Raw genomic sequence first — 24,924 nt, forward strand, 5'->3', positions numbered from 1 at the left:
TGCTGGCTTCATTCACTGGTCTGCCTGGTGGAACTATACCAGTATGAGTACGTGAGATGTGAAGCTGGTTATCATGGTACCACATGCTCTACTTGCTGACTGTTGAAGTACATCAGTCAATAAATGTCCATTGAGTGTCGGGCAGCAAAACAACTTCCTAAGGCATTGTGATTTCTCGTTTCGAAATGCATTACACTGCATCCGGTACTGATAATGATGAAGTTTTGAGACTACCCCATTGATTTTGTTCTATCCCTGACACTAAGTGCATCAAATTAGGTATTTTTGGGCCTAATTTTGGACACTTTTGGAAAAAAGGACATGTTAGTGCTCTATGCTGCCTTCTGCAGGCTAAATAAACAGGTGATGTTTTACCTGAACAGCTGTACTGTGCACTTTAAAGATTAAGTACTGTAATGAAAATTTCATGAAATTACAAGATGTAATTAAGAAGTCGTCTACCTCCCCAGTACACCCTCTGATCCCAAGCCAAACTCTAGGTTCATGATGTATTGGAGCGAACAGTAGCAGGGCCCTTAAACACTTTCAGATGCCTGTAAAGTGCTGATAGATACGTTGGAAAATCAGCAGGAGTTTATATTAAGTCTGTGTAGCCCTATTTCAGCCTCTTGTTGGAAGTGTTTGTGGGTTTCTTTTGAAAAGAAACAAGCTTGGAAGAACCTTCAAGTAAACAGCAGTTATGTTGTTCCAGTTTATGGACTTAATTACAGTGCACATACAGGCCATTTTTATTCTCAATAAATAGACTTCTCAATTCCATGGAACCCCAACTAGGACCCCCTTCCTAAAATATAAAGGCAGTTATACTGTATTCCATTAGACTTATTCATACTGTGCGAGAGCAATTGCAAGTGTGATATTGTAAAGGTAACAATGTCTTTTTAAAACACCGTTTTTTTTATTTAGTCATGTTTTAGTTTTTTAGCATTTTATTTTTTACATAAACTACTGTTCATAAGTTTGGGGTCAATACATGCTGCTTTTTAAAAAAAAAGAAATTAATACTTTTATTCAGCAAGAATGCATTAAATTGATCATATTGTGACAGTAAAGATAGTATAGAACAATGTTACATAGTAAAGTATAATGTTACAAAGATTTCTAAACCAAATAAATTCAGCATATTAGAATAATTTCCGGAGGATCATGTGACACTGAATGATGAAATTCTGCTTTGCCATCACAGGAATATATTACATTTGAAAATATATTTAAAAAAGAAAACAGTTAATTTTAATTATAATAATACTTCATAATATTAGTTTGTATTGTATTTTTGATCAAATAAATGCAGGTTTGGCAAAAATCTTACCGACCCCAAACTTTTGAACGGTGTTGTTAATTGACACAATTCTTTTTTCTATTTTCTGTTTCTCCTGGCACCCTTTCCAGTTTGAACCCCTGATAGAAATCCATGAACCCATTCATAATAAGGCATCTGATATCTGGCTGATATCCATGTCGTATCAACGGCATTGGTGATACCTCGCAGGGACAGGGATTTACCCGAGGTCAGAATGGGGTCTGTGCTGTAGTGATGTGTCTCCTCTGTAGTGGTTGAAGAATGTAACTGTGGTTAGATCATCTCACCTCTCTACCGTCTAACCCAAGTCTTTACTTACTGTCAAGACTGTGTGTTCCAGACAGCAGTGCGATCCATAGAGTGCATTAGACGGGCTGCGAGCAGGGCTCGGGTTACTGCCCACCCTGTGGCCTGAGTGGCGCTGGAACCAGGAAGAAGCCAGATGAGTGGAAGCAGATCTATAGAAATTGCTTTTGGAGGTCAAAGCCATCCCTGATGGGGAGTATAAAGTGTGGGGGCCATTATAGGCAGTTTACAAACATCTCCGCAGACCAATCAATAGGACAGGCCTTCTCTGTCGCATTGGGTAATTCCTCGATTGCATTGGCTGTCTGTACCAATGGTAATTTACACCTTCATGTGGGAATTTTAGCGTGTCTCTTCCCCTTCAGTGTCCACTACCTGGTTGAAATGCTTGTACAACTCATTCAATTAGGAGCCTCTCCTCTCCTCTCTTCAGCCTCTTTATAAGATCGATCCACTCAAGATGCTTGACAGGAAAAAAAAAAAAAAAAGCTTTGGGTATTTTGTTATGTACTCCAGGAGGAAATTGAGGAATGTTGAAATGTTTGAGCATCCAGAAAAATAGCATCTCCAGAGTGCATGTAAATGGTGTGCATTGTCAAATTTTCAGGAAGCCAATAAATATCAGCATGAAAATGTACTGGTTGTGCATTAGTCCAATTTGATCATGAATGGATAGAGTACTACATTCAACTGCTTTTGGTCACAAAGTTATTCTTGCCAACCAGGGGTGGAGCTATAAAAAACTCTTTCTCACAAACATTTTAAGCAGCATAACTGTTTTCAACATTGGTAATAATAAGAAATGTTTCTTGAGCATCAAATCAGCATATTTAAATGATTTTTGATGGAGAAATGGCTGTTGAAAATTCAGCTTTGCCATCACAGGAATAAATAAAAATTTAAAATAAACCGTTTTTTTTAGATTGTAATAGATTTCAGAATATTATTACAATTTAAAACTTTTAAACAGCTTTGTAAATATATGTGACCCTGGACCACAAAACCAGTCATAAGTCGCACAGTTATATTTGTGGCAATAGCCAACAATACATTGTATGGGTCAAAATTATTCTTTTATGGCAAAAAAATCATGCGGATATTAAGTAAAGATCATGTTCCATGAAGATTTTTTGTAAATTTCCTACCGTAAATATTAGGGCTGTAAACGATTAATCGTGATTAATCGAATCCAAAATAAAAGTTTGTGTTTACATAATATATGTGTGTGTGTTGTGTATAATTATTTTGTATATATAAATATATAAATACACACACATGCATGTATATATTTAAGAAAAAAATTGTTATTTATATAATAAAATAGTTATATTTATAATATTAATCATATAAAAATATATATGCAGCAGCCTATATAAATGCAAATATTTCTCAAATATATACATGCATGTGTGTGTATTGATATATACAAAATAATTATACACAATACACATACATATATTATGTAAACACAAACTTTTATTTTGGATTCGATTAATAACGATTAATAGTTTACAGCCCTAGTAAATATATAAAACATTTATTTTTGTGAGTGAATGCTCCACAATCGTGAACATAAATGGACAACTTTAAAGGAGATTTTCTCAATGTTTCGATTTTTTGCACCCTCAGATTCCAGATTTTCAATAGTTGTATCTCAACCAAATATTGTCCTATCCTAACAAACCATACATAAATGGAAAGCTTATTTATTCAGCTTTTAGATGATGTATTAATCTCAATTTTTTAAAAAAATTACCCATCTGATCCAGGGTCACATATAAAATATATTTTGTGGTCCAGGGTCACATATCAAAAATAAAAATACTAGAAACATGTCTGAGAGGGTTGTAACATGACTTTGCCCATTAGTGACTGATTGTTAGTTCATATTTTATGTAGGCTATTCATTATAATGAAAGGGGGTCATCAGCACTCTTTGTACTTGAGATTAATTTACACAGTTAACTATAGGGACAAGTCATAGACAATAATTTTTGAGAATATTAGAGATAAATTGTACAAAAAAGTTACAGACATAAAGTAAAAAAAAACTGTTACAACCATCTCCCAATTCCAAAGTCGTATCTGCTCATTTGGCAGCTCATTTACAGCATCCATTTAAACTCTAGTAGATGCTCACATAAACTGATGCAAGGATTTTAACAGTTGGACATTTAGAGGCAAAATAATCCCCTTTTCTTCTGTCTTTCAGAAGCAGCCGGGAAGAATTAGATGATTGTGTTTTTGTCAATGTTTAAAAGCTTTGTTCTCTAGCTAACATCGTGGCTAAAGCCATGCTAAATTGTTCTTATATTCACCAATGCTCGCAAGATTGCCTGGTAACATTATGAGGATTTAGCAGGGACGCTTGTTTAATAACGAGGTGAGGAGAAATGGTTTGTGTGTTTGTGTGTAGGTGATTGTGCTGTATGTGCATGCATGTGACTCTGTGTGTGTGTGTGTGTGTGTGTGGGTGTGTGTATGTTATCATTGACAGTATTACCATAAACCTGCTCGTGTGAAAGATGAGATATTAAGACCGTGCTGCTGTAGACTCTTAATGGGGCAGCGTGGGAGTGTTGTTCCCCAGGCTCAGTAATCTCTCCCAATACCTATTTATTACCAAAGAAAATCTGCTGTAGCATTCATATCCGCTACTTCCCCAAGATTACACATATCAATCACAAGTACAACGTATTACAACCCTTGTGACAAGATGCATCCATACTAAGAGCGATGTCTCCTGTTGCCTGACTGAGTGTTTATCAGCTTTGTCTGTTGTGTTTGGCTGCTGCTGAACAAAAAAAACAAGCTCTGACCTGCTGACCTCAAAAGGATCACAAAACAGGTGACTTTGAAGGCCTGACCAGGTAAAATGTGAAAAAGATTTTTCACTCACTCACTCACTCACTCACTCACACACACACACACACACACACACACACACACACACACACACACACACACACACACACACACACACACACACACACACACACACACACACACACACACACACACACACACACACACACATCTTATGTTATATGTATAAGCGATGGTTTGCCTATTTTTTTTTTAAATGAAAGATTTATTCCCAATTTTTTTAATACAATACAATACAGTAGGACTATATGAGACCTTTGCAGGTGTCTTGTAGTACGAGGTAGCGACCACATGAGGGCGCAAACCATTGCTGAAGAGAATCTTCTCCTCAGGAAAAGGTAAACTCCATCTTTTTAGTAATATATCGTTTTGGTCTCACGTCACATTAGCAGGATCAATAGCCATTTATTTTGAATCCAAAGGCATTTTGAATCGGTTGACGTGTGATACATTATCTGCATCTGTAGCTGATTTCACTTGTGTTTTTTAGAGCAGCGCCCATGACAGGTATAAAAGCGAGGCTGAGGGATAGACCTTTTTTTCAGTCGTTACTTATAAAGTTCAAGATCACTTATAATTTTCCACAGTTCGTATTGTCTGGTTTTTTTTTTCTCGGATATATATTTTTGCAGTGTTTCATCAGCAGACCAATCCAAAAAACACATTTAACAGTGGAACCCACTGAAGAGATTAATGTCTATCCCTCACCTGGCTTTCATTCCTGTAAAAAAACAACAAAAAAAAAAACAGAAAAAACGGCAGCTGTGAATAAGGTCTTGTCATCTCTGTTTGAGTAACATGTCGACATGACTTTAGTCTAGTAGTTAGTAGTAGGCCTAGGCCTAGTATTGAGCCATAGTTTGCACAATAAAACTACTAGTGTTATGGCCTATCACCCGATCAGGCTGTCCGCGTGTTAGTAACGTTAGCCTAGCCTATGTAGGCTAGCCTACTGGTATAAATTAAACAATTTACTTTTTTATTTTTTATTATTAATTAATTAAAAATGAACTAGAACGTTTTTAAAGTGTTTTAACATATCAACATGTCACATAAAACAACCTGAGTTGTTTGTCTTGCATTTTTTTCTTACAGTAAAAGCTTGTGAATGTGTATAAGGCTATATTATTGTATATAAGATTACTGTCTAACTAATTATTATAATTAATTAATTTTTCTACACATTTTCAATCTATCTTTATTTTTATAAGTAGATGTAAGTTATGTAGCAGTATTTTTGTAGAGTTTTTTTAAAGGGGGTTATGCGCAAGAAACTTCCATATTCTGTAAAACTGCTTGCATCTCTTCTATTCCGGTTCGGGTTTTTTGTATGGGCTTTGTTAAATATAGAGACACACACGATGAGCACAAACGATGACATGGGACTAATTATGATAACACAGCTAGAAAAAATACATTAATGACTTTAGATTGTAGCCTACATATATTTGAGGGTAAAAAAATATTCCAAACTCAATTCAAATGCATTTTCACTATCTGAAAAGTTTTTTTTTTTTTTTTTTACATAAAAAAATGTTTATGTTTAAACTATGTGCTACTATTTCATTTTTAGTAGTCACATGTGAAAATGTCAGAAACTTGACACAAATTCAGATCACCATTTTTGGAGCGTTTGCTTGTCAGTCCTGACCTCTGATTATGGATCACATTTTCCAAACTTTTATATGACAATGTTCTGACTTCCACAACAATCTATGAATTATATTCTTCATCTCTGCCATCACTCTAACTGCTTCTATTATCCTTGATCTTCAACTTATTCCTTTCCTACCATGGACTTAATTTCTGATGCACTGCCCTCACTATCATCTCTTTCTGGAAAAGGAACAGCTTTGGTAAAACTTACAGTCTTCTAAAACTTACGAACATAAACCTAAAACACAGGCAAAAAGTACTGCCTGCCAGTACTGAACAATAGTGGCAGCTACACTGTATCCTCTAAAAATACTTTGTCGTTTATGCATAACAAAGATTTTTTGTTCTTTGAGTTAGTGATTTACAAAATGTGCATTAAAAATGCTCAAAAGCTTTAGTTTAGAATATTTATATCAGTAGAATTGGTTCCATGCGATATAATTAAATCTAGTGTATGATGTGGGTCTAGTGACATTTTTTGTTTGACCCCAAATGAGTTCAGTAAATCTTTATACGCAATTGACTTCCATAGTAATTTTTTTCCATACTTTGGAAGTCAATGGGGTCCCATCCACTGTTTAGGGGTCTGTGGCATCTAAAAAATTGAAATTGTGAGCAGTGAGTTAACCTTCCAGGTTGACCAACAAATTAACGTCATTATTTAATGGCTCTATTGGATTGTGAAAAGTGGACATTAAGTAACATTCCACAATATAGCCAGACCAAGTGCAAGTTTGCTAAAATAATGATTAAAATAGTTGTTTGACTATTGGTTACCATTATCAAATAACCCACGCGGTCAAGTGACATCAAGTGAAAATTGTTACATTTTGATTTCATGTCATTTTCTACTCATTAAACATGTTTTTTGGAGTGATATTGCAAATATCGCACGCCGACTATACGTAACCTCCCACATGGGCACGAGCAGTTGAAACTTTAGACCCCCAGCGCCCCTCCGCCACCCACTCCACACACAGCGCTCGCACAAGAGAAGCCTTTGACTCCCGCCGTTTCATCTGCCCCGCTCATCACCTTACCTTTCATCTTCCGTCTGCCCAGGGGGCAAACACTGGCCCTTTGTCTGCACATCGGGGGGCTGGTTGGGGGGGGGATGTGAGGGTCTGCTATTTCTGTGTCCCTTACAGTATCTGTCTATCTGAGAGGCAGGTGAACGACAGCTCTGAGCGTGGCCTCACAAGAGCCTGTAGTGCCACTACAAGATCAGTCCTACTGTCCCTATGTGCTTGATCACACATGCCAGAACATTAATATTGCGTCACTTTACCGTTAATCTGTTTTCAATGGCTCAGTATTGTACAAATGCTCGCAAAGGTGTTTGTGGAGTTTGTATACATGCAGAAAGATGTTAAAGCATTTGTTTTCTGAGGCCTTTTAAAAGGCTTATGGTCTGTAATAATGGCTTTGTTTGGTTTTCTCACTCAAGAACAGTGCTTCTACTGTAGTCACAGCTCGTCGCACAATTACCTTGCCTTAGTGAGGATTTGCTCCGCTAATAGCATAATAATACCACTAACTGTGCGTTAAACTATGTCATAATTCTGTGTCTGGACTTCAGCGTGTTTAATGGGAAGAGCCTCTAATTAGGGGATTTTTACAACACTTAGCAAACGTTACACTTGTTCTCAAACAAACACAGACAATGCGCCGTTGGATTTGGTGTGAGGAAACTACTGTTAGTAACATTACACCAATATTGTGAGATGTTCTTGGTGACATTAGGACACTGTAAACATGCTTAAGGAGTTTGAGATTACATAAAAATGACTCTATGAAGTAAATAGTTCAGTTCCTAACCTGTATGAGCTTCTTTTTTTATGTGTAACACAAACTAGCTTCTTTTCAATGATTCAGCCAAATGGTTTACAAATGACCATGTCTGAATGAATGTTAAGGGTTTAAAAAAAAAACGTATTCAAAAATCATTGATGAGTATGACTGAAAAGAACATGGAAAACTCATGGAAATTCATTAATTAAAATTGTGGGAGTCCTGAAGGATCTTCATGCTGGAATTCTCAATGAAATGATAGCATAGAGTGGCCAGGCACTCTGAAACTCTTTAAACAGCCTTAAAAGTACCACAAAACTGGACTATAGGCTACAGTAAAAAAAAGAGAATACTCTTCTTCAGCAAGGATGCATTAAATTTATCAAAAGTGACAAAAAGATAATTAAAATGTTATAAAGGATTTCTGTTTCAAATAAATGATTTTGAACTTTTATTCATCAAAAAATAATCCTTAGAAAATGTATGACGATGTTGGAGTAACGGCTACTGAAAATTCAGCTTTGGCATCACAGGAATAAATTACATTTTATAATATATTAAAATAGGTTATCTATCTATCTATCTATCTATCTATCTATCTATCTATCTATCTATCTATCTATCTATCTATCTATCTATCTATCTATCTATCTATCTATCTATCTATCTAATATTGTACAATATTACTGTTTATACTTTATTTTACATTGAATGAAGCTTTGGGAAGCGTAAGTGACATCTTTAAAAAACAACAACTGACCCTTACTGACAACAGCCTTATTTACTGAAAATCTTCCCCTTCTTGGTAAAAAGAAAATCAAACAGGTTTGGAACAACATGAGAGTGAGTTAAAAAAGACTGAATGTTCATCTTCGGATGAACCATCCCTTCATTACTTGGATTTTAGCTATTACTTTTTCTTCGTTCTTTCGTGCGCACTAACTATAGCACACCATTCAAGCACTTCTAATCTTCATGCCTAGCCTTTGAAAAAGACAGACAGATAGACAGATAGAGAGAGAGAGAGAGAGAGAGGCATTGAGAGAGAGAGAGAGAGAGAGAGAGAGAGAGAGAGAGAGAGAGAGAGAGAGAGAGAGAGAGAGGGCAACTGTTTGGCCTGGGCCAGACCCAGTGGTAAGATAAGGACAGAGGCATGTTGTCTTGTGCAGTGTGTTATCTCTGACAGCAGCGCCCTGATCCTTACAGTCAATATCGCGAGAGAGCAGGAGATTGTTGACTCTGCCTCGTCCATCACTCCTGCTGGGCAGACCATTGTTACTTGTGATACATGTCTGCCATGGTGCTGAACATTAATATCTGACCTGTCCACTTTCAGAGTGCGCCTGTCCTCTGATTAAAAATGTAGCGAATAGTCATTCCATGGCTTGCTTTGGTTTGTCCTGTACTTTTGTTGTTAGCAGTACATATCCGAATCCACTAGAGGGCAGCAGATAAACATTTTTAGTGTGAAATAGCAAGATATTTTATCTTTTTTTTTTTATAGTAAGTTTTGTATTTTATCTTGAGCATATTTGAGGCCTGTTTCCCCTTCCACAGCCTACTTATTTTGAGGGATCTTGTACAACCTCAGAGGAGATCTTTTTGTGTGTGTGTGTGTGTGTGTGTGGTTGTTTTGCATTTGAATGCAATCTAGGTACATGCGTAAAACAGGAGCAGCAGGCTGACATGTTATTATGCTCCCTTTTACACTCTTTCTTTCTCTTCTTTTCTTTCTATCATCCTCGCTGTCTTATATAGAACAGGTAGAGTATGATGGCCCGAGGCGGCCGTGACTCACCTGTGCAAACAGGGTTTTGAAAGACTGGTTTTAAATCCGCCAAATCCACCGTATTCTGTAACTGACTGCCACCTTTATATTTCCCCTTAATTAACCACACATTTGAGGATTTAAGAACTTTGTCTGTGCCATTCACGATGCTAAACTTTCCTTTTAATTGCAGACAGTTGTCAGCTCTACAAAAGAGGAGGATGAGTATGATTTGACTCACTTTAAAGTACATCTAGGGGAGAGAAAACAAACACCATGACAGGTTAGTGCAATCCCTGTCTCATTCATGTCACAGTTGACTTTAGGTCGGGACATAAAGGAATGTCATTCTCTTTCCCTGTTTTGTGGCCCGTGTACCATGCCTCTTTACTGTGAATGTAAACATCCCAAGAATGCAAATAAACCTTATCGCTCTTCCTATTAACTCTCCAGTGTAAATATTGAAACCGTTCTGAATATGAAAATGTTAGTGTGTCTTCTTCATCTACCAGGATGTTAGACCATAGACATGTTCTTCGTTTTCCCATGGCAAAGAGGTTTTCTCTCTCTCTCTTTCCAGTAAAGAAAAGCAAATCTGCCGTTATTAGTATTTTTTTCTACCCAGTGTTGTTAAAAAATTAACTCTTCTTTAAAACCAAAGACAAATGCAAATTTCCTTTTTCCCTTCCTGGTCGGTCTTTCAATGGCAGTTTTAAAATGTTTACATGTCTGTAGTGTGAAGCCTCAGGGGAAATACATTTGACTAAGTCACATTCTCACACTCACAGAAGGTGTATTTAACATCCTTGTTAAACCAACACTATTGGTTTAACAGATGCTTTTATCATGTATCATTTTAGCTTGCAGTAGATTTGTAATGACTGTGCAAAAAAAACAAACTTGTTTACAAAACTAGACTTTTGTTAAACTATTGACAAAAAAAGCTAAAGTAAAATAAAATAAAATATAAAGAAACACTTACATTTAAGAACTTTAATGAAATTAGAACTGAAAAAAGGTATTAAAATCACTAGAATTAAAACTGAAATCAAATGAATTAAACAGTAGCTAATATAAAAAAACGAATAAATAGAAATTACTAAAGCACATGACTAAAACTTAAACTAAAATGAAAATGAAAAAATAAAAGCTGATTCAAAATACAAATAAATACTATAACAGTACTGCTGAAAACCCTCATAGCTATATGTTTGTACCATAGCAAAACACTGGTGATGGACACAAAAGGATGATGGCAATTCAAAATGCACCGGCTGTCATTCGTTCAAGTGCGAGGGTATTTCTTCTTAGACGTCCTTCTATATCCTCTGTGAAAGAAGACAGCAGCTCGGCCCTCCCCCAGCCTGCCTGTGTGCACGGAGGATTTTGATGTGGTGTCGGACAATGGGCGATTTAGAGATTTCCTGTTTCAGAGTGTCGTATGATTTGTCCTCGGGCAGTGATGTTTAAGAAACCTTTTGTTGCAGAATAGGACCAGTGGAAACTATACTTCCCAAAGGTCCTTTATGTCACCTGTTGAATGCTGGGATTGCGAGCCATTGTGTGGTGATTTACACAGGTAACGTTGGCTCCAGTGACCCCGGCTTGACATGCGCAGAGTTAACAGCATATTTGATATGGCTGCCTTTTTGCTTTCACCAGATCTTTCTGTCAGGAGAGCAGGCTTTGTGGCGGACAATGCCTTTTGTTGGCGGGCACAAAGAAGAGGTTTCAAACAGCTATTCATGTTTCCACTGTGATTATGGCACATGGATGTATAATTTCATCAGAGAGGAACTGGCTGGACAAAATGTCTGCCGTCCATCCACCTTTAAAAAAAACACACATGTTTAAAAATCATTTCAGTTGCCCGCAGCCTCATTCGCAGTGGTTTGGAGCAGGTGTGAGATGGATTATTCTCAGGCATTCTGTTTACTTCCTGCATGTCAACTCCAGCGCTCCTGCATGATGGGGTGAGACATGGCGACAGGTAAACAGGACTGACAGGGAGGATGTAGTTCATGTGCAAAGTGTTTTTGCATGTCCCAGCCTGGAAATGCTTGTTCTCTGGGATAAATGTTCAAGAACTAATAAACGTGTGTGTAATGAAGTGCGTGTGTGGAGTAAGGAGGGGGGGGGGGGGGGGGTGTATGAACAAGAGAGAGGAGTGACAGAGAAAGAGAAGAAAGAGATCGGGACAAAAGGGAGAACTGGCTTATTGAGAGAACATCAAACGCCTCTCTTGAGGCTCTCCTCTCGCAGGACAGGTTTTGCTCATCTGCCACTTCCATTGAGAACAAGAAGAGATAAAACCACATCCATATCATTGTTCTTTTACTTTCTCTGATCGCTCGACTTTTATCACGGCATCTGCGAGGATAAAGTTGATTTCTTCAGTGTAGCATTATGTCCGTTTATACACTTCTCCCATTGAAATCATCAATGAGTCATTTCCGTCCATGAGAGAGGTTGAATACGCAGATTATCTATTTTGTGTGTCCAGATATTGACATTATATACTCAGCTTGAAACCTGGTTTGTTGTTCTAGTTCTGTAGAAAGCAAAATAAGTAGTTTAGCAGAATGCCCAAGTTGCTGGTTTTTATTCAACAAAAGCAGATGGACCTGTCAAGCTCCAAAAAAAAAGTACTATTATAATATTAAATGCTATATTTCAAGTCTTCTGAAGCTACAGGTATATGAAAGCTTTATTTCATAAATGATAAGTTAATTCAAAGATAAGTGAGAAGAAGAGTTTTATTGTTATTTCAGGTTGAACTATTCCTTTTTACTTTTGCATGTTTCTAATGCTCACTAGAGCTGCATTTTTTGGCCAAAAATACAGTAATAAATACAGTTATATTGTGAAACATTATTGCAATTTAAAATAACTGTTTACTTTTTTAGATGTAATTTATTCCTGTGGTGGAAAAGCTGAATTTTCAGCAGTTCCTTTATAATGTATTATTGTTACACAATCTTCAATGTCACATGAAACCATTCTAATATGCTGATTATTAAACAGTTGTGCTGCGTAATATTTCTGTGGAAACTTAGATTATTTTTTTAGGATTCTTTGAAATACTTTGAAGAACAGCATTTGTTTGAAATAGACTTCTGATCAATTTAATGCATCCATTGCTGAATATAAGTATGCATTTGTAAAAAAAAAACAAAAAAACAAAAAAAACTTACTGACCCCAAACTTTTGATTGGCAGTGTACATTATGTGTACATTAATATCTTCAGGTTAGGATTATATATCTTTGACATGGGAGTTCTGTCATTGATTGAGTGTGGCTGGAGGCCTTTCAACCTTCCATCTAGATTAGTCTTTCCTCTTTCTATAAATCCCACAAAGCCTCTTGCTCTTCAGAGACAAGAAGAAACTGATGAACCCAGCCAAGTAATCTGAAGCCACTATGTCTGTAAATATGTTTCAGTAAAGACCCATGATCATACCTTAAACGGGACATCTTCAACGGGACCATGTTCTCCTCATCTTTGTGCCCTATGGCCTTGTAAGCTAAAGTTAGAGTGTATTAGACACCTAGCGTGGGTTTGTTTTGTGAAGCGAGGGAGCTGTCAAAAAGGAGCATGTATGTGAACAACTAGATAAGGATGAGATATGAGGGATCCAGGATTGGCACTTTCAACATGTAGATACTTGTCAGAGGAAAAATACTAAATCTTCTTTCTTTTAGGGGATCCTCTGTAGAAATACTGAATGCACACTGCTGTCTCTTTTACCCTCTCCTTGTAATGCTACTTTTTGGCCATAGTGTATTCTGACACCAAAACAGTTAAGCATTAATATAACACAATAGCAAAGACTGGCCGCAAACAGATGCTCTATACGTTTGGCAGATTTTATTACTCAAGCTTACATTGGATTCTAATTTGTTTTTGAAGTTCATGCATTCCTTAGGAATAATCAAACCCATGACGTTAGCGTTGCTAGTGCTGTACTTTTTTTTTTTTTTGGTCGCTCTAGTTTATTAAAAATAATAATTATAAATAATTTAGACAAGATAATAGACAAGATAATACAGTTCGAAGCTGTAAAACCTAATATATCGCCAAGGTGAGTGAGGAATTTTTTTTACTGTGGATTCTACTAATTGCATAACAGTTTTACATAATGAGGCTTGTCAATGCCGTTCTTTTAAAACTTTCAATGCAGATTGATCATGATGCCAAAGAAGCGCAACCATGAGCACATGACAGGCACAATCTCACTGCATTTTATTTCCATGTGATACATTTCATCACAAATTTAGTAAATAATAAAAAATATTGGGATATTTTTTTATTGGGCTCCATCTGATGTGCTGTTATTATTTCTTTTTTTGCTGTCGGGTTTATGGCAAGAAAGGAATTTTAGACGAAGGCGTCTGTCAGGATGAGTTACTGTAATTAAGTGCAGCAAACACAACTTTTGTTTGCAATTATTAAAAGAAATTTTATTTGTCTGTCCTTGTTTTATGCCTGTTGGGTAAATGATTAAATTAATTTATGGGAATATTTACACACTCAAAAAAAGTTATAGGCCTTTTTTATTTTCATCCATTTGAGTTAGCCATTTTAACATAAACTAATAAACTTAAAGGGATGTTTACCCAACAATGAAAATTCTGTCATCATTTACTCGCCCTCGAGATGTTCCAGACCTGTTCCAAAGTTTCTTTCCTCTGTTGAACACAAAAGAAGATATTTTGAAGAATTCTGGTAAAGCAGACAGTTGATGGTATAGCCATCGATTTCCATGGTCAATACCATCAACTGTCTGGTTAACAACAGTCTTCAAAATATCTTCTTTTGTGTTCAACAGAAGAAGAAAAAACTCATACAGGTTTGGAACATCTCGAGGGCGAGTAAATGATGACAGAATTTTCATTTTTGGGTGAACTATCCCTTTAATGTGATGATTGTCAGTGATGCATATGAAACAAGAAAAAAATAATTCATGTAATAATAAAAGTAAACTAAATGTTTATGGTCTATTTATTAAACCATTCTCATACATTTTAACTTATTGTTTTCACAGTTAACATAATTACTGAATCTAAAGAAGAAGAAAAATAAAATTATGTTTATTTAAATATAGTCAAATAGATGCAAATACTTAAACTATGGCAAAATATTTGATTGGACGAAAATAACTTTTCATATCTACTGAACTTGATTCTGGGTGTTATGCAATGCCTTAAACCACAAGACTCTGCATAATCTGTCCCGTTCTGAGCTATAGCTTAAAATTTTCCTCCTCAAGCCATTTAATGCAAACATTTCGGGAAAACTTTCATTGTTCACAGAGCGATGTGTGTTTCACTCAGTGCAGAAGTGAGGGTGAAGCTTGGGTTGATCTGCTGACAGAGGGATGTCTCAGAGAAAGCACTTGAGGGCAGTTATCAGCAAGATGATGTAGTCAAGCTTGAAAACAAGAGGGGCATCTGTCTCATCAATGAAATCACTGCTCCTCAGGCGCAGACCGGCACATACCTGGCCCTCGTCCAGATTATATTTTTTCTGTCTCCGTCCTTATCTATCTGTCGATCTATTGATCAACCAATATTTGCATTTTTTGAATCACAAGTTTAGTCAACAGCTTCACATATGACAAGTGCACTTATATCATAGTCTGCGTGTGCCTGATGGTTTCTCATTTTGTGCTTTTATCTTATTTTATTTTTTGGATGGCGGAGCTTAAACAAAGCATGTAAGTCATTATGAAGGCTTAAAGACACATCAAATCAAAAGCTTGTCTGTGGTGATCAGTCAGCTATTGAGCTTGAGGGCTTTACATACTTTTGGTATATTGAGTGTTATGTGGAACCCTTGTCTGAGGACGGAGTGACGCTGAGATGTCTTTCTATGTGAGGTTGTGCTATGTGCGGTCACAAATAACATTCCCCTTAATGAAGTGCTGCTGGACTTATTGGTAATTTTACACCTATGGAGTTCTTCACGACATGCAAATATCAACCACTTTAAGTTTAAATCAATTTCAGTTATTTAAGAAGGATGAAGAAACGCTATGTTGAATGGTATCCTTCAATGCTTTGAGAAAACAGGTGTTCCTTTTACTACCAAGAACTGTGGGACTGTTATGGTACAATAATGCCTCATTCACTCATTCAGTATCAACAATGAAGCGGCAAAAGATCTTTATTTAGGCTTTAGTGTTTGTGACCGTATCAGTAGATCATGTATGATGCTCTGTTGTCGTTCTGGATCAGTCCCAACATCACATCTTTTACAGTTGACCTCAGTTTTACTCGCAAATCCATGAAGTTTTAGATACATCCAGTTTGAAGACATCAGCTGAAAAACAGATTCCACCTGGCCTGTTGTGAGGCTGTGATTTACTGACCAGTCACACTTATCTGGAACTTGATTTATTTAGCCCGACAGCCGGGCTGACGCTGTGTAAAATGTCCTGATGTGCTGACAGATTTATCCATTGCCCAAACACTAGTCAACAATGCTGTCCTTAAAACGAGAGCTATCCTTTATCAGTGCGGCAAGCCACATCAAGTAGATTACACTGAGATGCCAACATCCCTTGGTATTTTAGGTTGAAGTCTGTTGTTGTGATGTTTTAATCCTGTTCACAAATATGTAAAACATGGATTAGGGCTTTATACTTTTAGAAATAGTAAAGTGCACCTTTTGTAACATGCTTATGTAATGATACTCCATTGCATACATTTTCAGGAGCAAGTGCAGAGTAACCTCTGTGAAATACAACACTTACACTAAAAGGTCTGTAAGGTTTTTTTTTAAGGTTTTGAAAGAAGTCTCTTATGCTCACCAAAGCCACATTGATTTAATAAAAAAACATTTAAAATAACTTTTTCTAGTATAATATATTTGAAAATGTAATTTATTCTTGTGATGGCAAAACTGACTTTTCAGCATCATTGCTCCAGTCTTCAGTGTCACATGATCCTCCATAAATCATTCTAATAATAATGATTTTGTGCTCAAGAAACATTTCTTATTATTTATTATCAATGTTGAAAATAGTTGTGCTGTTTAATATTATACATTTGAACTGTAGAGTATATATGATTTTATGTGCTTACTAATTTTCCTGATAGAAAAAAAATATATACATTTATTTACTGTCCTTCAATATGTTTTTAAATGATTCAGTTTTATTTATATATAAAAAACAATACAATTATTTTAATAGGACATTTTTACATCATGGATTTCTTTGAGTTTATTTAGGTGCACCACAGTGAGACCACTGGAGGGCGCTGTACTTATCATCCAAGGCGAATGATATTATTGAAGGATATTATAATTATTATTGGTCTACTGTTGTTTATCACACACTATTGGCAATGCACAATATTTTTACTATTGAATTTTTAAAAAAAAGGTTTAGCATTTTTTTAGGTCTATTACCAAAAATAACCTAATGGACATCTTATTTTTTCATTAATAAAAAAAGATCAATGGCCATAATCATCATCTGCATGTCACAAAACTGCATGTCTCATGCAGTAACAAGAAAAAAGGGTGGCATTATCAAATACATGATCGCTGTCGTCAGCTTGTTGGTTTGAACACAAGACGTTTTCGTTTCGCGCAGTCTGTGACGATTTTGATAGTACTCCCCTGGGCTTCTCAGTCACGTCTACCACTTTGACCGCGCTTCCTTATCAACTGCTCACTTATTAGTTCATGAACTGTAATGATTGCGCTCTGCGCTAGAGGGGAGATTGCAGAGGGCTTTTAACAACTAACGGCATAGATGCGTATCAGAATCCAGCACAAACAAACACTTTATCAGATTCAAAGAGCCTACTCAGAAAGTAATTTCCAATGTGATGTTTTCGGTCATAATCAGGAATGGCAGGATTTAATTTGGTGCCAAGCGCACATGGAGACAAAATCACCCCAAACTTTCCATTCAAGACGTGTGACTGTGACACAAATGTTTTATACTGCTGGTGCCACCAGCCCAATAACATCTAAATAGAAAATCTTGAGTGGAAATTGTATTTCTATCTCAGGCCTTTGATGTTGCGCACAAGCAAATCCGCTGAGTTTCCTCTTTTCCTTTTGGAAGCCGCTGGTTGTCAGCAATCCCCCGGGCCTTTGATATACGTGCCGTGGCCCATGCCGGAGACAAGCTGGAGAAGAGCCACATACCTCCGTGCCCCTTATTGCGTCTCCATCTTTTCCCCCATTCAGATTCATATTCAGTTAATAATGATGAATTAACTCGAATTCTTTAGCCTGCGTGCCTCCAGTTCAGCTGCCGATTGATTTTGCTCATGGCTCTCAAAATATATTTTTGTAAAAGCATTTTCAAAGTTTTTTTGCTGGTGACTTTGATGAACATTGAACTTTTCAATGTTCTTGCCAGCATCTTTGCCGTTGTGATTTATATGCTGCAGTTTTAGATTTCAAGATTTACTCCACTGTACTGTGCTACTTGAACACTGATAAAGGAATGCAGAAATAGTGCGTATTTGTGCGTATTTCAAAAAAAGAGTGGTACGAGGTACATCTAAAGGGACAGTTTACACAAAAAGTTATATTTTGTCATCATTTACTCATGTTGTTTAAGACCTGAGTTTCTTTCTTCTGTTGAACACAAAATAAGTTACTTTAAAGAATGTTGGTAACCAGTTAAAGGCACCCATTGATTTATATATATATAGGCCTATATTCCCTATGGAAATCAGTGGGTGCTGTCAACTTTCTGGTTGCCAACATTCTTTAAATTCTTCTTCTAAATGCCCATAACTAAACATTAAACACTAACATAAGCTAACAAAATATTTTTTTATTTTTTCATTCTAAATGTACTCTTCGAATGCAGTCCAAATGTATCCAAAGCTAGATCCACTGCACAATTTGTTATGTCAACAAAAACAATTCATGTTTTAACACAAATGAATTAAGAACATTTAAGTTTTAAATATATAAGATTAATTTAACACAATTAAATCAAGTTGTGACAAAATGTAAAAAAAAAAAAGTGTTACTTTAGCTAATTTTCTCATTAAAAAGGTTTACCTCTAAATAATAAAATATTACTTTAGAATGTTCTCATGTCCTGCATGGCAATTCTCATAACAGACAAACTTTTCCAATTTAGGATGTCTCTTATTCTCGGTTGCCTATCATGCCCCATGCGAAGCTACAGAAGCTTGTTTTGTCTTGCCAGAGATATTGCATGTGTAACCTCATGCGTGTTTCTGTGATCAGTGAAAGCGAGTCTAAATGACCCTTTTCCACCTGTCATTTTCACTGTAGAGTTTTTCTCTCTCCTCTGAAATTGTGTCCTCGGCTATGTCATTACAATCCCAGCAGATTACACTGTCAGGGTAGACTGACATGTAGTGCATGTAAATGTGTGTTTGCGCTGACAGCACATAACCGCATAGGTTGTGGGGAGACGGGGTGGGGATGGGAAGCTTTCTGGCTGCCTGCCAGTGCCTATCGTGTGTTTTCTTAGATTTATTTGTAATTTACTAGCTAGTTAACATTTTGAATCTGATTTGTGTGCACCACATATTTTTATGCACATTCAACTTTTATAATATTTTATAATAGAACATTTTGATATCTGACTGCAACCCTAGACGTAACAGAGAGTATAACAATAATATATAGCCCGATGTGAAAGCATGGGCTGCTTGACAAAACTGCTGAATTAAATATGTTTTTGTGTTAAAGTTATTTAACTGGCTAGTGGATTTGTTGAAATCACTGGAATTATGTTTGTAATGGTCTTGAAAACGTTAGAATGGGTTGAAAATTATAAGTGAATCATGCCATGTTGATGAATTTATAGCTGTCACAGATTTAAATTATAGTTGCATAATTTCCAACTGCTATTGCAAATTAAAAACCTAATACATTATTTGTTATAATTATCTGTGGTAAAAACAAAAAACAAATAAAAATATTTAATGTAATAAATATTTTTTTTTCTAAAACCATGAGGAGTTAACCTATTTTACCAAAATACAATTAATTTAATAAAAATATTATTAAAATACTAATAACAATATATGTTATCATGCACTGAGCCAGAAATCGAAAACCACTTGTAAATCACTTACAATTGTATTCCTATTCCCCTGGTTTATATGACATTTTATTCATAAAAACAGGGTGATATATATATATATTTTTTTGGCAATGTGATTTTTCTCTGGCTGTCGACAGTATTTTCTGATTTTAAGAGATATCCAACATCTCCTCTGTGAAAAAAACCTGAGATAATGCCTCTCTTGCAATGCATAATGAAACATAACATATCAGAAAACTTGTAATACAAAGCAGTTGTCTTAATGTACTGTGATTAATCAAACTAATAAAAGTATGGTAATATCTAGTTAAAATGTTTACACTATTCACCTGTAATGTTTATTAGTGCAAAAAAAAATGCTTATCTGAAGTCCTAATGGCGATTGAAAGTCTAAATAAACTGTTGATTTATTTTACACAAGTGGAAATGCCCAAACATTTCGGCTCTCAGGCCTTCTTCAGTGCAAATCTAAGTGAGAATCACAGTTGAATTTTTTGGAATAATTTAAAAAACCCACCGAAACAAGTTAATACATGAGATGAGAGAACGCAGTGTAAACAACCTTAATTAAACTGTTGACCCATGTCTCCTCAAGTCAGTTGTGTTCAATGTTAGGAAGTTGATTGATGCCTTCACTAATGCGATGAACAAGTGCTGAATGTCCTGATCTTATATTTACATTCAGAGTTCAGTTTGGGACAGTGAGAGTGATGAGGATGACTCACAGCTAGATTCTTTCAAGCCCGCACAGCTGCCAAATTTGTTGAGTCCTTCAGAAGTTTCTCTTTATGTCTGAGATTTTATGACACATGTCACTGGTTCTGAAAATGAATTAATAAACTACTCTCTGTAGTCCCACCATGTGTTTTAATTTTTCTGTGAACACATGTGTGTGTTGTTGTGCTTTGTTTGAGAATTTTTCCTAGATACATTTCAATCTGCCAGTGAAGGACAGATGATGGATGGATATACAGAGACTTCATTGGTTGTGTGGGTAAACCTGGAATGACTCTGACTCATTGTTGGAATTCCACCCATCTTTCTGTTAATCTTGCTTTTGTTGAGGTTCCCACAGTGTGAATCATAACAATTATGATGAATACCATCACCATCTTATGTTTTCTGTGCTGCCACTGTGTGATTCATGTTCATTTGTCAAGACTAGACAATAACAAAATTTCACATATACGTGTCCCTTAAAATAATAATTTATCTCTACATACCAAACCATATGGCATTTACATTAAGTAATAGCAAAAACACACTTTTCTAGAAGACACATTATTAAAAAATAGATATATTGGTCAAAATGACTACAAAAGGTTGTATTTGTTCGATGACACTTGGTGACTTGGTGGTCCTATACACACACACAGTATGTACAACTATATTGCAGAACATCCTAGTAATGATTCTCTCAAACTGAACAATATAACAGGGGCCAGACTGGCCCACATTCAAGCTCTCCCTAATTGGCTTTAATAGGCATTGGGGCATGAGGTGCTTCCTCTGTGTCCGCTAGGGGAACCAGTCTACTTCCGTGAGCCGCGTCTCCATCAGTTAACCGGCAGATCCTTAACTCAGTCCTACGCAGTCTTGCAGCAGGGGGCCTGTTAGTGGTCATGGCCTGAACCACTGCATCCCTCAGTGGGGCTTTAGTGGCTCCATTGAGGGGGACAGAGACGCTGGGGGTTTCCCCTTCGCCATGTTCCCCTCTTTCCCATATCCAGCACTGTTTGATGTGAATAGGCAGAGTGTGAAAGGTGGGAAAGGAGGAAGGTAGACAGCCAATTGCTTAAATGCCACAAATTTCCTGGTGAAAAAAAACCCCCAAAACAAAACAAGAAATCCCCAAACTTTACTCTCCCCAGATGCTATGATCTGAAATGCACCAAGACCAAAATGAATGGGACTGTGTTGATGTTGTTATTGGAATGGTCAAACATGATCTTTTAGTGTCCTAGTTTTGTCAAGTATCTGAACTTGTACAGAGCAAAATGAAGCGTTTCGGAATAAAGTTACAAAGGTAAAACATTTTTAATAATCATTTTCTTTTCTAGTTTACTCCTGTTGAACAACTGAAGAAAGACAGGTTACGACAATAAGGATTATTCCTGCTGACCTGGTTAGGCCTGTAATTCAGATTTGTACCTGCCCTGCCAAGTTTTTCACTGGCTCTGCCAAAAATAAAAGTAATACTTTTTTTGATGGTCCCCCAAAAGACATTCTACCGGCTATAAGTAACTTTGCAACTGTGTCAACTTATTCTACTAACCTAAACCCTTACACCATACCGTAATGTAACAGTCTACAGTCGACTAATACTCGAATGAGAGTTAGTTGACATGTAGTTGCAAAGTTACTGTACTTGTAGTGTCTAAGTCCATCTAAATAAAGTGTAACCAAAACGTGTTTTATGTGTGAAAGAACTTTTAACTTTATTTATTTTATTTTATTTAAACAATTTACTACAAACAGTTTTATTTTATATTTTAAATATTTATTTTTATTCATAGTATATTATATGTTTAAAATTCAGTGTATGAAGCTTTTAATTTACTAGCTTGATATTATCCAATTATTGCATGACTCTGAATAGTGCACTATTATTAACTAATATTAACTTAATATTCCTCCTTTTGATTCTAAGCTGAACTCAAATGGCACTGAGAATTGGGTAAGAGACAAACATAAATTAAAACTGGGGGTTGTGAAAAATATGATACACCGGTGTTTTGCCACAAATGTATCTATCATCTATTTACTCTTTTAATTTATTTTATAACTGAATAATATATCTCTTTAAATTCATTTTATAACTGTTTTAATTTGTGATTATTTTAATTCCTTTCTGTGTAAAGCACTTTGTATAATATGTGCTATATAAATAAACGTGCCTTGCCTTGCCTACTGTACAGTATGTTAACTTTCAGGAGGCTTTCTCACAGTTATCTGTCATTGCCTATTACCAAAGACAACTAGTCTTTTCCTTCACTGCTACAGTGGGAGAGGCTGATATATTGTCCAGCCATGACAACTTGCAGAGCTCTCCTTTTCCGTTTTGGGGAAGACCTTTAGACTTCATTAAACCATCAACAGTCCTCAGCCTCTCCTTTACTTGCTTTCACTTCCTGTATTTCCGGTCTCGTCGTATGTGCAGTTAATAATCAGAGCTCAGTGTCAATGTCCATGGAGCCGCAGTCCCCACAGAGACATAAAAGCCTGCTGTTTGCATTGGGCCCGGTTCAACACAAACACACGGTCAGGCGTTAGAACAAGTGCTGAACGTTTGGGCATCAGTCTAACAGGGTTTACAGCTTTTGTTTCATTGTTCTTGTCATTGCTTCCTTCTGATCATTTGGCAGTTTGTGGTATCCTATCCATCAAGTCAAGTCAAGTCACCTTTATTTATAGCACATTATTCAATACAGTGTGTTTCAAAGCAGCTTTACAGTGATTCGGAAAATTATGCATTTGAGTGTTAATTCAGTTCCGTTGTAAAGATAATCAATTATTAAGTTAATTTCTTCAAAAATAAAAATAATCTGATTACGTAACTCACATTACTTGTAATGTGTTACTCCCAACACTGGAATGAATACTATAATAGTATACAAAAAAATAGTAAATGAACTAGCACAAAGCCAACTTTGTGCTCTTGAGCAAGGCATTTAATCCCAAATTGCTCCTGGGTGATTGTCTCTCTGTAAATCTCTTAGGATAGCAGCATACTGACAGCATTTCTACATCATTTGATACGCTTGTATTGACATTGCTCCAATTGTGTACTTAACATTTAAATCAACAGTGTCCTAATACCCATGGCTTAGACAGCAGATGCAGTGCAGAAAGCACTTCACCTAGGATAATATTTATTTCAGCGAAGGAACGACTAAGGTTAGATGGCAAACAGAGAGAAGCACGACACGATGGAGGTCCTGATCATGTCCCTGTCCTCTCGCATGCCTGTTCTCTATATAATTAGAGTGGGGACGGATGTGTGTGAGTTAAAGATCAGAATCTCATTGTCTCAGCAGGGGTCCAAGCTTTCATCCAGATCATAGAGCAGGCAGTAAAACAGTTCTCTACATGCATGGTCTTTGTTCTTATGTTAGACTGTTATGTGACAGTGCTGTCAAACTGAATGGCATAGTGTCTCTACATAAGTGTCTCTAAATGAACCAAATGCTTGCTTGGAGGCTGGATGGTGCTTTGTGAGCAGGTGGGCTCCATTTATATTCAGTGCTTCAGATTCCTGCAGTGGGGTCTGTAATGTGGAGGAACAGGAGAGACGGGTTTATCTGATGGCACATATTTACTCATCCTACTGTCTTGCCCTGGAGCTGCAACGGCAATGTCCAGGCCAGACCAGATCTTTATCGTGTCCTCTTGGGCCGGTGCACTTGTGCCTGCAGGGACACCTTTCTTTTGTCATCTCTGGCCTCTATTCATCTACAAATACTCATAGCCATTCAGCTATTCTGTGTTAGTTCTGACAGTTTGAAGAGGAGTTATTTTCTGTTAACGAGGTGTTTTTATGACATGATCTGTCATATAACTGACAGTTAACACATTTAATCCCAAATTCTTCAGTTTATTGAGCCCGTGTATTTTAAATTGAAACTATGTCGTATTCTTGGTAATAATTGTGGTCTGTTGGGCAAGAATGATTATTTGGTCAATAAGACCCAATATAAAGTTGAAAACAATTTATTTAATTTATTCTTTTGTTATATAAATTGTGATTATATGCATGTTTAAATGTCCTGTGAGTATTTATGTAAGCTGTTTTGAACTTTTTTATTCATCAAAGAATCCTGAAAGAAACATACGTTTATCACTGTTTCCACAAACATATTAAACGGCATAACTTTTTTCATCATTGATGATAATAATAAGACATGTTTCCTTAGTTCCAAGACTGCATTAATTCAGACTGAAGACTGGATTAATAGCGTCTGAAAATTCACCTTTGCCATCACATGAATAAATTACTTTTTAAAATATATTACAATGTAATACATCCATTTTAAATTGTAATAATATTTTACTTTATTTTTTATCACAGCATAAGAGCATAAGAGACTTATTTCAAAAACATTTAAAAATCTAGTTTAGAACATTTCTATGGGCA

General features: G+C 36.2%; 1 long non-coding RNA gene across 3 annotated transcripts in view; it reads left to right on the forward strand.

Moving 5' to 3' along the window:
* The first annotated feature begins 4,800 nt into the window (after window positions 1–4,800).
* Window positions 4,801–24,924, forward strand: part of LOC306999646 — a 28,292-nt gene continuing 8,168 nt past the window's right edge. Inside the window, exons 1-4 of one of the 3 annotated variants that reach the window (XR_013797889.1) lie at window positions 4,801–4,854; window positions 9,925–10,014; window positions 11,219–11,310; window positions 11,394–11,829. This is a non-coding gene — a long non-coding RNA (uncharacterized lncRNA). Of the gene's footprint in view, window positions 4,855–9,903; window positions 10,015–11,218; window positions 11,311–11,393; window positions 11,830–24,924 lie in introns of those variants that run through there. The other 2 variants (XR_013797888.1, XR_013797890.1) reach the window with 2 other exon arrangements.

The sequence above is a fragment of the Phoxinus phoxinus genome (assembly GCF_949152265.1).
Source record: "Phoxinus phoxinus genome assembly, chromosome: 5".
NCBI classification, from domain to species: Eukaryota; Metazoa; Chordata; class Actinopteri; order Cypriniformes; family Leuciscidae; genus Phoxinus; species Phoxinus phoxinus.